We start from the raw sequence: 14,419 nt of genomic DNA on the forward strand, positions 1-14,419 counted from the left end.
TTTTTTTTTTTTCTTATGAATATCCTATTGCTTCAGTGTGACTTATTGAAAAAAAATCCTTTCTCTTTGAATGGTGTTGATGCCTTTGCCATAAATCAAGTGAATACATACAGGCTAGTCTACAGTTTGGTTCTTTGTTCTATTATCTTTGGTCTATTTATCTACCTTTATGCTAATATCACACTCCTGTAGTTACTATGGATCTATCAAAATTATTGAAATTTTATACTTTGTTTTAAAGATTGTCTTGTCTGTTCTAAGTCTTTAGTACTTTCAAATAGATTTTTAAATTAACTTACCTATTTTAACAAAAATTCCTGCTGTGATTCCATTTTATTGACCCTAAATCAATAAATCTACATCAGTTATGGAAAATCAGTACACTAACGATACTGGATCTGGGTATTCGATCCACTAACGATACTGGATATTCTAAATCTCCATTTATTTAAATTATCTTTAGTATCACCATTTTTTTTTTTTTTTTGGATTTTAGTATGAAGGCTTCCACATTCTTCTTTAGATTTATTTCTAGATACTTGGTGTTCCTTTTTAACTTTTGTTTACTTTTGTAATTGGCATTGCCTTTTAGATTTCAATTTCAAATTCTTTATTTTGTTTACAGAAATCTTATTGATTTTTTCTATATTGACCTGATAACTAGAGATCTTACTAAGAGCCATATATTACTTTAATATGTTTATAAATTTTTCAAATATTCTTGCTATCTATACATATAATTTTCATTGAAATTAATAACTTATGCCATTTAAAGATATCACTTAAAAAATGGACAGTCAAGCCACAAACTGGAAAAAGATACATAAAATATATAGAGAAAGAGAGAGTCAGATATGTATATTCCTGACAAAAGCATATTTGTGGTGTTAAATAACTTTTATGAGTCAATAAGAAAAAACAATCTAATTAAAGTGGGCAAAGATTGAATAAGTAATTTATAAAAAGATTACAAAATAGCTAAAAAAACATATTTTAAAGTGTTTAATACCATTACTCATCAGAGAAATGTAAATTAAAACCACAGTGAGATAACGTACCCATCAAAACAGCTAAAGTTAAAAAGGCTGATGATATCAATTGTCCACGATGATGTGGAACAGCTAAAATTCTCGAATCTTGCTAAAGAGAGTACAAATTATTCTACGCATTTTGGAGGACTGCTACTATGTACCAAAGCCAAATTTAGGTCCACCCTCATAAAAAAGCCATGCCACTCGTAGATGAATTTTTTTTTTTTAATGAGGGCATAGGTCCACCAAATGAGATGTACATGACTGCTGACAACAGCTTTATTCATAATATCACAAACTGGAAACAATCTGAATGTCCAAACCTTTGAAAATGTATGAACACATTGAGGTATGTTTATAGAGTGGAATAATATATTACAATAAAAAAGAAGCAACTGCTCTTACACAGCAGGATGAATCCCAAAAACACGTGTTGAGCAAAAGATGGCACACACACACCCACCCACACACACACACACACACACACACATATGCACACTACATATTGTGTGATTCCATTTATTTTAAGTTCGAGAAGATGCCAACAAAACAAAATGACTTTTATAGTTTTAGAAGTCAAAATAGAACTCACCTCTATGTTGGGAAGGTTTTAACTGGAAAGAGGTAAGAGGAATCCTGGTGTGTTGGAGGTTTTCTGTGTATTATTTGGGGTCGTGGTTACACAGGTGTATCCATATGTAAAACCCACAAAGCTGTACAGTTAAGATCTTGCATTTTACATTGTATAGATTACACCTCAATTTAGAAAATTGACAATATGGAAATGGGAATCTTATATGATGCTGGTAGAAATGGAATAGTTACGATCTCTCTGAGAGCAATTTCGAAGATGATACAAAGTTTGATTTTTTTAATGCTTATGCTTTCTGACCCAGGAAGTCTTGCTTCTAATACCTATTTCTAGGGAAAGAATCTGACAAATGGCAAAAAAAAAAAAAAGCCTATATAAGGTGACTCAAAATCCCTAAACTGTAATTTCCCTGCACACTTAACACAAGGGGTTCGTCTCCCTGATTGTAAAATAAAATGCTGGGCCATCTACAGCATTTTCTATGATAGTGATGAAAGCAAGACAGGAAAACCCTAAATATTTAAAGTTTGGGGACTGGACTGGTTAATTAATGTTCTAGCCACAAAATGGACTACTATACAGGCATTTAAGATTACTGTAGAGATAAAATTAAAAAAAAAAACTAATACTGTTTTTTTGAAGAGCTTCTTAAATGTCTTGCAGTTGGACTATGTGTTGAGTATGGATTATTCCAACTGATGGGTAAGGATGATTAAAATCTTTTTTTTTTTTTCAGATGCAAAAATAGAGACTTAGTAACTTGCTCAGGGATACACAGCTCATGTCAGAGTTAACAATTGACCCCAGATTTGTCTGACTCCAGAGCTGCAGATTTGAATTGGTTTGCTACAGTTTGGCCATGGAATGATGCTCATTATCTATTGTTAAATGAAGAAGCGAGTAGCCAAACTGTATGAGTCATAGCGTGATTTCGTATGCACAAAAATGCAAACACATATACACCCACGTGTCTGCGTCAAATAAAACCCTGTGATAAAGCCTCTGTGATTGGCGGTTAGTTGGTCACCAGATCCTTTGCTCTCCTGTTCGGATATCTAGCTGTGCAGGCTCACCCTAGTCTTTTCGTTAATCTCGCAAGAAAATCTATCCATATTTTATATAATGCAAATTTTACACCCCATTTATATGACAGAGTTTTACTGTATACTCATCACATACAAAGAAACCTGTTTGGTGAAGCCGATGCCTAGCTGCTGACTCTGCTGCTTTCTTGGTGTTGAGATTATGGGTGATTTCAAAATAAATATATATTTTGTAGATTTTAATTTTCTATCTTGTCTACACTGGATGTACAAAATTGACGCAATTAGCTACAAGATGACAAAAAGTCTCACAGGAGAGGTGATGATTGTGTTTTAATAAAAAGAAAGGAATAGAGAACGGGGGGTAATCAGAAGAGGGAATGAAGCATGAGAGACTATGGACTCTGAGAAACAAACTGAGGGCCTCAGAGGGGAGGGGGGTGGGGGAATGGGATAGACCGGTGATGGGTAGTAAGGAGGGCACGTATTGCATGGTGCACTGGGTGTTATATGCAACTAATGAATCATCGAACTTTACATCAAAAACCAGGAATGTACTGTATGGTGACTAACATAATATAATAAAAAGATATTATTATAAAAAAAAAAGAGTAGCCTATATTTCAACTGATGCCCTAACCTCACCTAACTGAATGACGTCTGGCTTTTCAGTTAACAGTAAACACTGAAGTTTATTGAGAGTGTAATTTGTGCCAAGTGCCTAATAAATGTCTCTTATGAATGTGTTAGCCCAGTTAAATCTGCACAATGGCCACCTGAAGTAAGTACTATTATTATCCCTAGTTTGTGTGTGAGAAGACTGAAGCACAGAGAGGTTAAATAAATTGCCCCAAACTACTCGGTGTGAGTCCAGCTCAAACTGTCTAGCTCCAGGGACTTTCCCCAAACCCCTGAACTGTACGTGCCCTCCCGGCTTAACACGAGGGGCTCATCTCCTCAACTGTAAAATACAGGCTCACTCATACATTTTATTATGCTGGGACCTTTAATGCAAGGTTTGCCAAAAAATCTACATCTTGTATAATCAGTCGATCAATACATTTATTCAGTGCCTACTATGTGCCGAACTCGGTAGTATCTTTTTTTTCTTTCTTTTTCTTGATTCTGATTTCATAAACCATTTAAACTGAATGACACGTTTGCCTTGGCCATGAGATTGAGGGCCTATTAATCTGTACATATGCTGGGATTGAACCCAAACAAAACATTTTGATCATTTAACAAATTCTACTTTGAAAAGAGGGGCTGACAGTTATTTTTGAACCTTCGCTAACACATATTCTAATTTTTAAGTCCGTGATTTACTATAATTTTCTTTAGTTGCTAGCTTGATTCAGAATAGGAGTCAAGCATAAAATCACACAAAGGTTTTGTTTTGCAAAGCTCTTTCACAAATCACCCTGGTTTCATGCCCTAATTAATCAGTGTTCATGGGGGAATGAGAGGTTATTTGCTTTTCAGCTTCTGGAGATAATAGCATAGCAGGAGAATTCTGAAATAACATGGGGTATTTTTCATATTTGAAGCAGTTTCCCATGGATTCTTATATAATTATCTAGAAAATGTGAACCATTGTTTCTATTGGAATTTTATTTCATGCTGACAGGAACTCCCAAGATTAGAAAAATCTACCCATTACTAGGTCTTTTGAGCATACTATTATTCCAATATGTTAAATTGAACATATCATTATATTTAGAAACCCCTACCAAAGTCTCTGACCCTTATAACCACAGAAAAATGTAAGCATTTGTTTTTCTCAATTAAATCATTTTTCAAAACATGTAATAAAGCATTTATCATTGACTGAAATAAAAATCATGTACGATTTTCCAATTTAGTAGAATAAGTTAACAAGATATTGGCATCCAGGAAGGTTTAGCCTACGATCAAGTCTAAAGAGAAACATTACTTGATTTCTTTATATGTTATCATTAGCCCCGTAAAATTGGTTTATAGAGCAGAATCTCAAATCCAAATTTCCCACCGTCCCTCCCAGCCCATTGCATGCTAGGGCCTTTCACGCTTATAGGATATTTTCATACTTTCATTCATTATCCAGAACTTAAAAAAAAAAAAAAAAGGAGAGGAAGGGATTGTAGGCTGTGGGGATTGTGACCATTTTTGGACTGAGGCTGTTGTTTTCTCTACTAGAAGGCAAATTTTGTTGCAACAGGTTCCCTGGGTCAAAATAACGGCCATGGTTATGAAATTGCCTTAGAACAGAAAATCTAGGCCAGACATGATAAAGTAAATATGACCCATAGATTTTCATATTTTAGGATTCTGGTTTTTGCTTCTAGTTTTTGAGAACAATTCTGTTTATAAATGTAAAATTATTTACATAATTACAGATCAAACCAGTTACTACCTTGTCAAGCGAAAGGTCATGTCTAGCATAAGCAAGTAGCTCAGATGCCGCGGCTGCTAATACCTGTTCGCTCTAGGGCTGCCGCCCTATTCCCAGGGCTGATTGCCCTCTGTCCTGTGGCTTCAAGTAATGTAAATTGTATCTTGTCCCTGGGTAATCGAGATCAGTGTTGTCTTGTCTGTCCACTCCCTGCCGATGCCCTCTCTGTGCTGCGATAATGGTTTTGGTGGGCAATCAAGGAGGAGGCCTTCTTGACTCATCTCTCATAATAGATTGTCCTCCTCAGGCAAAATTGAATAACCCCCGACATGGCCTGGAGGCAAGCAATGAGAATTCAATAAGTCTGCAGGGTCAATGTCCTGTCATTTTTGGCAAGCAAGTAATTATTCTGCACTAACATTCGGTAATAGGAGGAGGAAACTGCCGTGGACACCTTCATCCCGATGCCCAGAAAAGTCACCTTAACAGGATTTTTCCTCTTTTCAGCAATAATTCCTTCTCCTCTTCTGATGTGATTTGGTCCACTTTTTCATATGAGTTGCATGTGCGGATTTTCTAGACTTTCTTTTTTTTTTTTTTTCCCCCACCAAACCTGCAGTGTCTGTGGGAAAGTTTAACAACTTCACTGCCTGTTGTTTAATATTTTCCACTTTTATGGGTTGCAGTTGTGCTGTCTATTTGCTTTTACTGATTTGTGAAAGATTTATTATAAACCAAATACAGCTGTTCTCCTCTTTCATAAAGTCAAACTATTTTGGCAAACCTGTTTTCCACTATGAAAATACATTGAGAATTATTTCCCTTACCATCTTTCCTACCATAAGCATTCAGTTATGCTTAGTAGCTCAGGGTAGGTGCCAAGGCGGTTGTGGACCCACTTAAGGGAAAAAGAATGCATCTGCTTCGAAAATAAACAGGCAGAAGACGAGAAATGACTTTTTTTTTTTCCCTTGGGCCTTCTGGTGGGATTCAATGTTATTATGTACAGATCCCAAGAGAACAGAATTTTAATATCCCCAAAAAAGGGCATCTGTAAATTCAAGCCACTTGAGCGTTCTGCTGTTGCATTTACATTTACGAATCGTACACATTTTATTTAACTATGTAACCTTTACCCAAAACTAATATTATGATTAACCTTTTAATATTCTTAAGATATTGCTGCTATGTACCATCACTCCATTCCCCACATATACACATAGAGAAATATTCTTATGTATATATTTAAAGAGAACATATTCACTTCAATTAATCAGCTCCCACTGTGCAGATTTAGATCTCTGACTTATGACATTTATTTAAGGAAATGATGAATTACCGGTTTTGAAGAAGGCAAATTTTAGCACCCTTTTAGTGATTTCTATTGCCGCTTTTTAAAAAAGTTACCTTTTTAAATGGGGAAAAAAAGAATTAGAGAACAAAAGTGATTTCTAAACACCATCTAGGTTGCTTTTCTCTCCATTTCTTTCTGAGCAGAAACTATTGCTTTATTCATTGAAAGGGACCTTTATCTTCTCTCTCCTGAGATCAGTGCACAGCCAGTAATGAAGAGGCTTGTACAAGAGCAGAATAAGCACTTTCCATGACTGATTGACGATTGATTATTGCCAGGATGTTTCCCCACGGTCACTCATCACTATGCTTTTTTGACAACCAAGCTCTATTCCCGACATGAAAAAGGTGTTTTGATCTGCATCAATCTGGCTTGTTAACCGTGACAAAACTCAAACTGATACTGATCATGCTCAGTTGTCGATGCTGATTTGGATCCTGGATGTAGAAAAGGTTCATAACAACCTGTACTCTAGTCTCTACTTAAGGTTCCCTAATACTGGCATATTTAATGACTACTCTTCTTGAAATCCTTTTTATTATCCTCATGTGTTTAGTATTTTGCTCACTGTAATAAGCTTTTGACACTATTTTATCTTGTCGTTGCTCCTTTCGATGTATTTTTAATTCTGCTTGCGAATTTCTGGCCATCTTTTCTATAACCATAATCAAACTTTTCACCATTAACATTGGAAACTAGGGATACTTTTCATGCACCCTACGGAAAATAAGTTTTATTTAGAATTATTATTTTCACTGAGCCGAGTATGTATGTTATAGAAGTAATGCATAGCAAAGAGACTTAATTGTAGAGATTATATCAAGGAAAACAACGGGTCAATCCCCATTCTCTTCTCTCCCCGTGAAGTACTTTGGGTTAAAAGAATGAAATGCATGGTGCACTGGGTGTTATACGCAAGTAAGGAATCATGGAACTTTACATCAAAATTTAGGGATGTACTGTATGGTGACTAACATAATATAATAAAAATATTATTATTAAAAAAGAATGAAATATGTTCTTGGCAATTAATTACATTCAAGAAATTCTAAAGCCAAGATTTATTTAAAACTAACAGAAACATTGTCATAATACTTACTGTGAGATAATGATTGCCATTAGGAAGCTCCAAATGACGTGTATTTTTATATATTTAACTTTTGTTGTTTTTGCTTTGTTTTCTACTGAGAAATTACAGCTAAGACTTAACGAAAATTTTATTTTCAAATCAAATTCTGTTTCAAACTCAAAATTGAAGTAATAATCCTTCTTTTTGTATCCCCTTCACCCCTTTCCTCCTAGAATTTTTTTTTAAGATTTTATTTATTTATTTGACAGAGATAGAGACAGCCAGCGAGAGAGGGAACACAGGCAGGGGGAGTGGGAGAGGAAGAAGCAGGCTCCCAGTGGAGGAGCCTGATGTGGGGCTCGATCCCATAACGCCGGGATCACGCCCTGAGCCGAAGGCAGACACTTAACCTCTGTGCCACCCAGGCGCCCCCCTCCTAGAATTTTTAAGACCTGTATTTACCCACACATCACAAAGAAAGTACAAAAATTCCAGTGAGCAGTTTTAATTGTGTTTCGTGATGCAGTCCTTGAAAATGGCCATGAGAATTTAGCGACTCTTTAATTCAAGTCAGAATGAAGTTGTCTAGTGAGAACCATGGCATATCATTGTGGGACATGCGTCCTTAACTCTCCTCGCCCCTTCCACATAACTGTTACATTCAGTTTCTTAAGTCAAATGATCACCCATTGTGTTGCATTTGCTAAATTATATTTAATTTATTTTTCTTTAGTTTGTTGGATTGGTGCTACTGCACGAATCACTATCTTAACCCAAATGATTACACAAAACTCTTTTCTGATGTCTTGACTGCTTTATCCTTGAGTTTATGAGGTACTAAAATTTATAAATTAAAACTAGTATCTAAATATCTCTCTATCATTCAAGAAAAAAAAAACTGGATGAAAGTAGATTTTTCTCTAGTGTCTGAGAAGTTGCCTAATTAAGAAGTCTCCTCACTCTTATCTTTTTACAAGTGCTGTGTGCCTGGGTCAGTGAAACCTGTGAGCTGAATGCTGTTCTGAATTCATCACTGGGGTGAGTATCAGGAAGTGACTACACACGACTGTTTCCAGGTTTTGAGATGATTTGTCCCGCTCGTGAGCTTCTGCCTGGCTTGTCTTTTTGCGCTGTCCTGCTACACAGCGCCCACAGTGCCGTGGGATGTGCGTGCAGCGCTTTGGGATCCTGGCTGCCTGCAGGCGAAGGCCCTGGTAGCGGCTGCCTGCCTGGCTCCAGCCCCACCACTCACCTTTGGCTCCGAAGTCTCTGTGAACTGCAAGGAAAAGGAAAAAGACAGGAAGACTTGCTATGGGAAAAGAGGAATCAGAGACTATGAAGATGTAAAAAAAAAATGACTTACACTTTTGGTTTCCTCAATTTGCCTTGTCCTTCCTCAAAAATACTTTTCAATAAGAGCATGCCGACTGGACAGTGAGGTAGCTTACAGTCATGCTATGATGCTTCTGAGTCTTTTTTTCTCTTAAGTGTCTGTTTGTTTGTCTTGGGGTGTTTTGTCTGATTGTTTTTTACATCATTGCATCTCACTCTTCAAGCTGACTTTATAGAAAGTCTCAAAAGGAATGGCAGAGCTGTTCATGAGAAACAACGCTCCAGAGGCAAGAAAGGTCCAGAAACCTCAAAGGCCCATTAGGACATGGATGTCGTCACTGCACAGTGGAATAAAAGAAAGAGAGGTTGAGAACTCAGAATCTGGAGCCAGATTCCTTGGGATCAAATCCTGGCTCTGTCACTTATTTTCTATGTTTTCAATAGGTGCTTTCTATAACGTCTCTGTTCCTCAATGTACTCATCTGTAAAATTGGGATATATAGATGCCCCCATTAGATGGGGGACATGTCACCTTGTAAAGCTGTTGTGAGTATTAAATAAGTTAAAATAGTTGACACCGGTTAGGGTGGTGTCAGCTGCCTAAATTATAAAGTCTTACATATATTATTATTTATGAAGAAGTTGACATATTACGAAGTGTTTTTTCAAATATTATCATTTGAATCTTATAACAAGTCAATAATCCCATTTAAGATGAAGAAACTAAGAAAGTAAGTGATGACCGAAGGCACACAATAAGCAAATTCTGAAAGACTTGATCCAGGTCTTTCATTTCTAAGTCCAAGTGTTTTGTTTTTCCTTGAACTATCTTTGTCTATCTTTGAAGACTGATTACCATTATTTGCTATGATAGCGTGAAATGTGAAAGAAATGAAAAGCTATATTTAGAGTGGTGAATACTAAAGAAGGAGAAAGAGCATGTAAATGTAACTAACACTTAGTAGGTGTTGATAAAAGAAAAATGTGAGCTCTACAGCTTCAGAATATACTCATTTATTCTTTCATTTATTGAGGAAACATTTATTAAGCACTTATTGTTGTTAGGCATTGTAGATACAACAAGAGATAATATGCTATAAATTAAATTCAAGGATTTCAGTGCAGGAGGGACACAAGTAAAATAATTATTGCAGCCTAGCAGAGTGGAAGTATACCTGAATATTGTAAAAGTACAAAATAGGGGCACTTGACTCAGACTGGAGGATGTGAGAAAATCAGGGAAGATCATCTGGAGGATTTGGAGCAAAGGAGCTAATAATCTAACGCATAGTTTAAAAAGATCATTATGATTGTTGTATTAAAACTGTATCACAGGGAGCAAGACTGGAAGCAGAGAGACCAAGTTGGAAGCTACTGTGATAGTTCAGGCAAGATATGTAATGATGGCTGGTAGAAAATTGAATTTTCTTTCCCAAGATGTGGAAGCTTGACTTTGTTTATGGCTGGAAGAGAAGATCTAGTAAAGAAAGAAGGATTGATTTAAAATGCAATTGAGACAATGAGATGAAGGAAAAGCCGATAATAAGGGAGCAAGCATCTTCTCAAGTTTGTACAAATTACAAATTTAGTCATGGAAACAAGTTCTCTGAAATGAGAGGGAAGGAAAAGGTGAGTGAAACCACTGAGAAAACTGAGAGAAGAATGATCTCATCGACCCATGTTTTGCTAACTCATAAAACCTAAACATGGGGGTCAAGTCTTGAACTCATGATGGTCAATCAGGATATTACATTTGCAAACATTAAGGTTCATGGATGACAACAACAGCTCTTCTATAATGTTTGGGTAGTGGTAACAGGCAACTTTGGCAAACAGTGACTCACAGCAACTAAAACCATTTGGATGACTAACACTGACATGGGGCAGCCTAAAATGGAAAAGTCATAGAGCAACAGGCTACCAGATACTTGAGGGGACAAAAACAAACAAACAGAAACAACATTTGAAATCTGAATTAGACAACTACATGGGTTATTTCTTTATATTTTAAAGTCTAATGATATCCATTACATGTACATATAATATATGTGAAAGACACACAAGCAGCTAGTCCAGATATGGTCCTAACTGGGGAGAAGGCCGGAAAATATATGAGTTTACCATGGCTACTCTATCATTAAAGCAGTATCTTTGGGAAAAAGAAATAATTATTTAATAATATAATTTTCTGATTGGTTGAGATGTTTCTCTTATTTTCAGGAAAAAAAAATTAAAAATGTTTCTGCTCAAGGTTCTAATTTTTTTTTTATGATTAACACTGACTTAAAATCTGGATTTTTATTGGTCTGGTTTTCATTAATGCTCTATCTATCTATCTATCTATCTATCTATCTATCATCTATCTATCTATCTATCATCTATCTATCTATCTATCTATCTATCTATCATCATTATCTCTTTCCTTAAATAGAAAAAATCTATATGTTTTGATGAATATAAAATTGGAGACATATTTAATTTGGAAAAAGAAGTCAGAACTTTAGGAGTTACAGGGAAGTCATTCATGGGCGTAATTTGAGAGAGTTTTGGGTAGAATTATCAGCACTGAGAGATAAAAATCTGATTATTTATAGATTTCCAATATATGACTGACTAGAATTCTTCACCATAAAATTTACTCAGGGGATGGTGGTTATTCTCTTGTTTTCTTCTCGCTAAGCTTTGGAAGTTAGGGCCATCACTGCATCCATGTTTTTGGCTAACAGGCATTGACCGACTTTTGTTAATGTTGCTTTGAACGTAAAGCACGTAGCATTTCTTCGTTTGGTGCTCAGAGTTAGCTTTATATAGAAGGTAGTGGCATCAGACCCTTCATCCTTTCTCTGTGTAGTAAACCTTGTTTGCTGCGTGGTGTAAGAGTAAGAGCCAGAAAGAGCCAGAGACTAAGGTAGGCTATATTTTCTATCACATCATTTCTGGCTCTCTGTGTGAAATAATAGAGCTACTTATACTCTATAAAGGGACATGTATGACTAATTTTTTGAATGCCAGAGAACAGTATAAGGTGGCCATATCATTTTCTTGTTTACTTGGTATAAGTTTCAATAACAGATTCCTGGATAGATAACTAACAGAAAGAATGTTTTCCCATCCCACGCTCAAAAAGGACAGTCTAACTCTGAGAAAATTTGTGAAGATGGTGTACAGTTTATCATGGAAGCATACAATCAAGATTGTTGAAAAAATATACATTTATTTTTGCATCTCTGGCAAAGGTGATAAGTTAAATGTACATATGGTTAATTAAGATTCTTCATTCCATGGTAGAATGAATACCTCTGAACATACTAGATTTCAAGCAACAGAAACAAAGCTATTTTAATGATATCAGCTTTCTTTATGAAGACAACATATTGTTATATTTCAAGAAATGTGCCGGATCTATAGTGTCTTGCCTCTAACACTTCTCACTTTTATTTTCTACAAAGACAGGTAGGAAGCTGGCTTCTTCAAATGAACTGTAGAAGAAAGTAAGGAAGAAAGAATTGTGGAGGCAACAATACATTCCAGTGTCTAGGGCTGTATTCCCCCTTGTACTTGCATTGTAATTATATACTGACCTTTGAGATCAGTGGCTGGTTACTTATGGGATAATATGATTAAAGTATACGTAACAAGTATGTTAAACTATTTTTAATGCAATTCTAGTGGAGGAGATCTGTGTAATTGTTAATTCCAGTTCGTTCTAGAGGCATCTGAGATAATGTCCCTTGGGTCCAAGCTTATAAACTAGACTAAGGCTCTATCTACACTGAGGCCACTTTGAATTTTGTTGGTTTTGCTTTCCCGATGACTGGTTTGCATGAAGAAAGAAACTTGTGGCTAGTTAGAAAATGCAAAGGAAACACATGCATTGTACAAGGGATAATTTGTGGCTTACATATAATTCTTAAATAAAATGTTATTTATTGTCATGTTTGGAGTAAACCTTGCTCTTCCACTTGTCTCCCCAAAACACAAATATTAGAGCATATGAATCACTTTTTTATGTAGTGTGACTTACCTTGTTATTTTTGTTTTGAAAGTGGATGGGGGCAATTCTAAATGCCTTAGAAGTATTTCTAGGAGGCCAAAATTTTGTGGCTGATGATCGTTTGAAGGAGCATAGATCTTTATCTGCTGATAGAGATAGAGTACACTGAGTTGAGAGGAGGCTGTTGATGATGGTAGCTTGAATTTCAGGGGCATACCTCCGAAGGGATTGGAAGACTGATGGGGTGGAGAGAAAAAAAAAAATGTTTGCCTCAGAGGTGGTGGTATAAATGCAAGAAAAATAATGCTGGAGATACAGGTAGTGGGGATTGAAGCAGTAGCTGCTGTCTTGTGGGGGGTTCTGTACCATGGCAGGGAGAGATAATCAGCAGAAGATATGCTTATGATACTACCCAAGTCTTAATGAGTCCCTCAAACCAAGTTATATTCTTACTTCCCAATGTTATAAGAATGTGTAAACTTTGATACAGTAAGGTGAAATTGACTTCTGTATACCTGAAGCATACTATTAATAATAAATGATGATGATGATGAGTATGTTTACTATTGACAGACTTATGTTTCATCCACCACTCAGTTATTTTCACAGATTGCCATTATAAGTTGAAAATGCAATGTATTTTCATTTCCCTTCGGGTCTAGTGTTGACTTAAAATTGTTGTCAAGTATCTATACAATTTTTTGGTCTTTAGTTTTCTTCAATCATTTGATCACCATGATGTTCTGGAAGCTTGTTCCCCTTGTTTTCAGTTCTAACTTTCTTCTGTAATTGTTTGGGCAGGTGTCAGTAATCTACTAAAGGCCTCCTTGGTAAAGAAATTGGCCTTTTATCCAAAATTTCACACATTTTCTTAAAGAAAGAAGCCAGAGAGCTCTACGTGGAGACTCTGATGCTCTTAGATGAGACAAAATCAATAATTTGCTTTCACATCCATTCTCAAATACATTAGGAGCAATGTAGAATGCTGTTTAAAGTGAGTACTCTGTTGGCTGACCAGTTTGGTTCCCGGCTCTGACATATACAAGCTATGCAATCTTTGCAATAGCTTTCCTTATCAAAGCTCAGTTTCCTCATCTCTAACATGGGAGTAATGTCAGGACCTACCCCAAAGAGTTGAAGGATTCCATCAGATACTTGACATAAAGCACTCTGTTTAGCATCTACTCTTGCTGTCAAAGATCACATCTAATATATTCTGTGAAAGCAGACTTTTTTGTTTAGCTCATCATTGGATCTTCAGCACCTAGAACAGTGATCGGCAGATGGTAGGCAGCTGGTATTCACTTGCCAAGTAAATAGATAAATTTGAAAAGGCAATGCTCCGCATTTGCTGATTTTAGAGTATTGAAGCTGGAAAAGACTGTACGTATTATTAGGCTCCAGTCTCTCACAGGAGCTTAAGATTAATCCCTTGATCCCCAGCGACGAGAAAGATTGTTAATGTGGGGCAAATTCAAGAAAATGACTCAGCCAAGAACCAGGAATGGGAATATTTAGTGGGACAATAAAATGGGCAAAAGTTTTTGTTTCTGTGTTGAGTGTTCTTCTAGTGCTATTTTCTCTTCTGATTATCTTCCTTTCGAGAATTTCTTTTTCTAGAGCATTTGTGGAA

At 36.1% G+C, this 14,419-nt stretch overlaps 1 long non-coding RNA gene across 1 annotated transcript; it reads right to left on the minus strand.

The window, feature by feature from the left end:
• Positions 1–8,689: 8,689 nt before the first annotated feature.
• LOC103661752 lies at positions 8,690–12,988 on the minus strand. Its single transcript, XR_568241.1, has 3 exons — positions 12,817–12,988; positions 8,824–9,130; positions 8,690–8,736 (listed from the first exon to the last, which is right to left on the minus strand). It is a non-coding gene; the product is annotated as an uncharacterized LOC103661752 (long non-coding RNA).
• Positions 12,989–14,419: the final 1,431 nt, after the last annotated feature.

Source organism: Ursus maritimus, unplaced genomic scaffold (genome assembly GCF_017311325.1).
Source record: "Ursus maritimus isolate PB19 unplaced genomic scaffold, ASM1731132v1 scaffold_11, whole genome shotgun sequence".
NCBI lineage: Eukaryota > Metazoa > Chordata > Mammalia > Carnivora > Ursidae > Ursus > Ursus maritimus.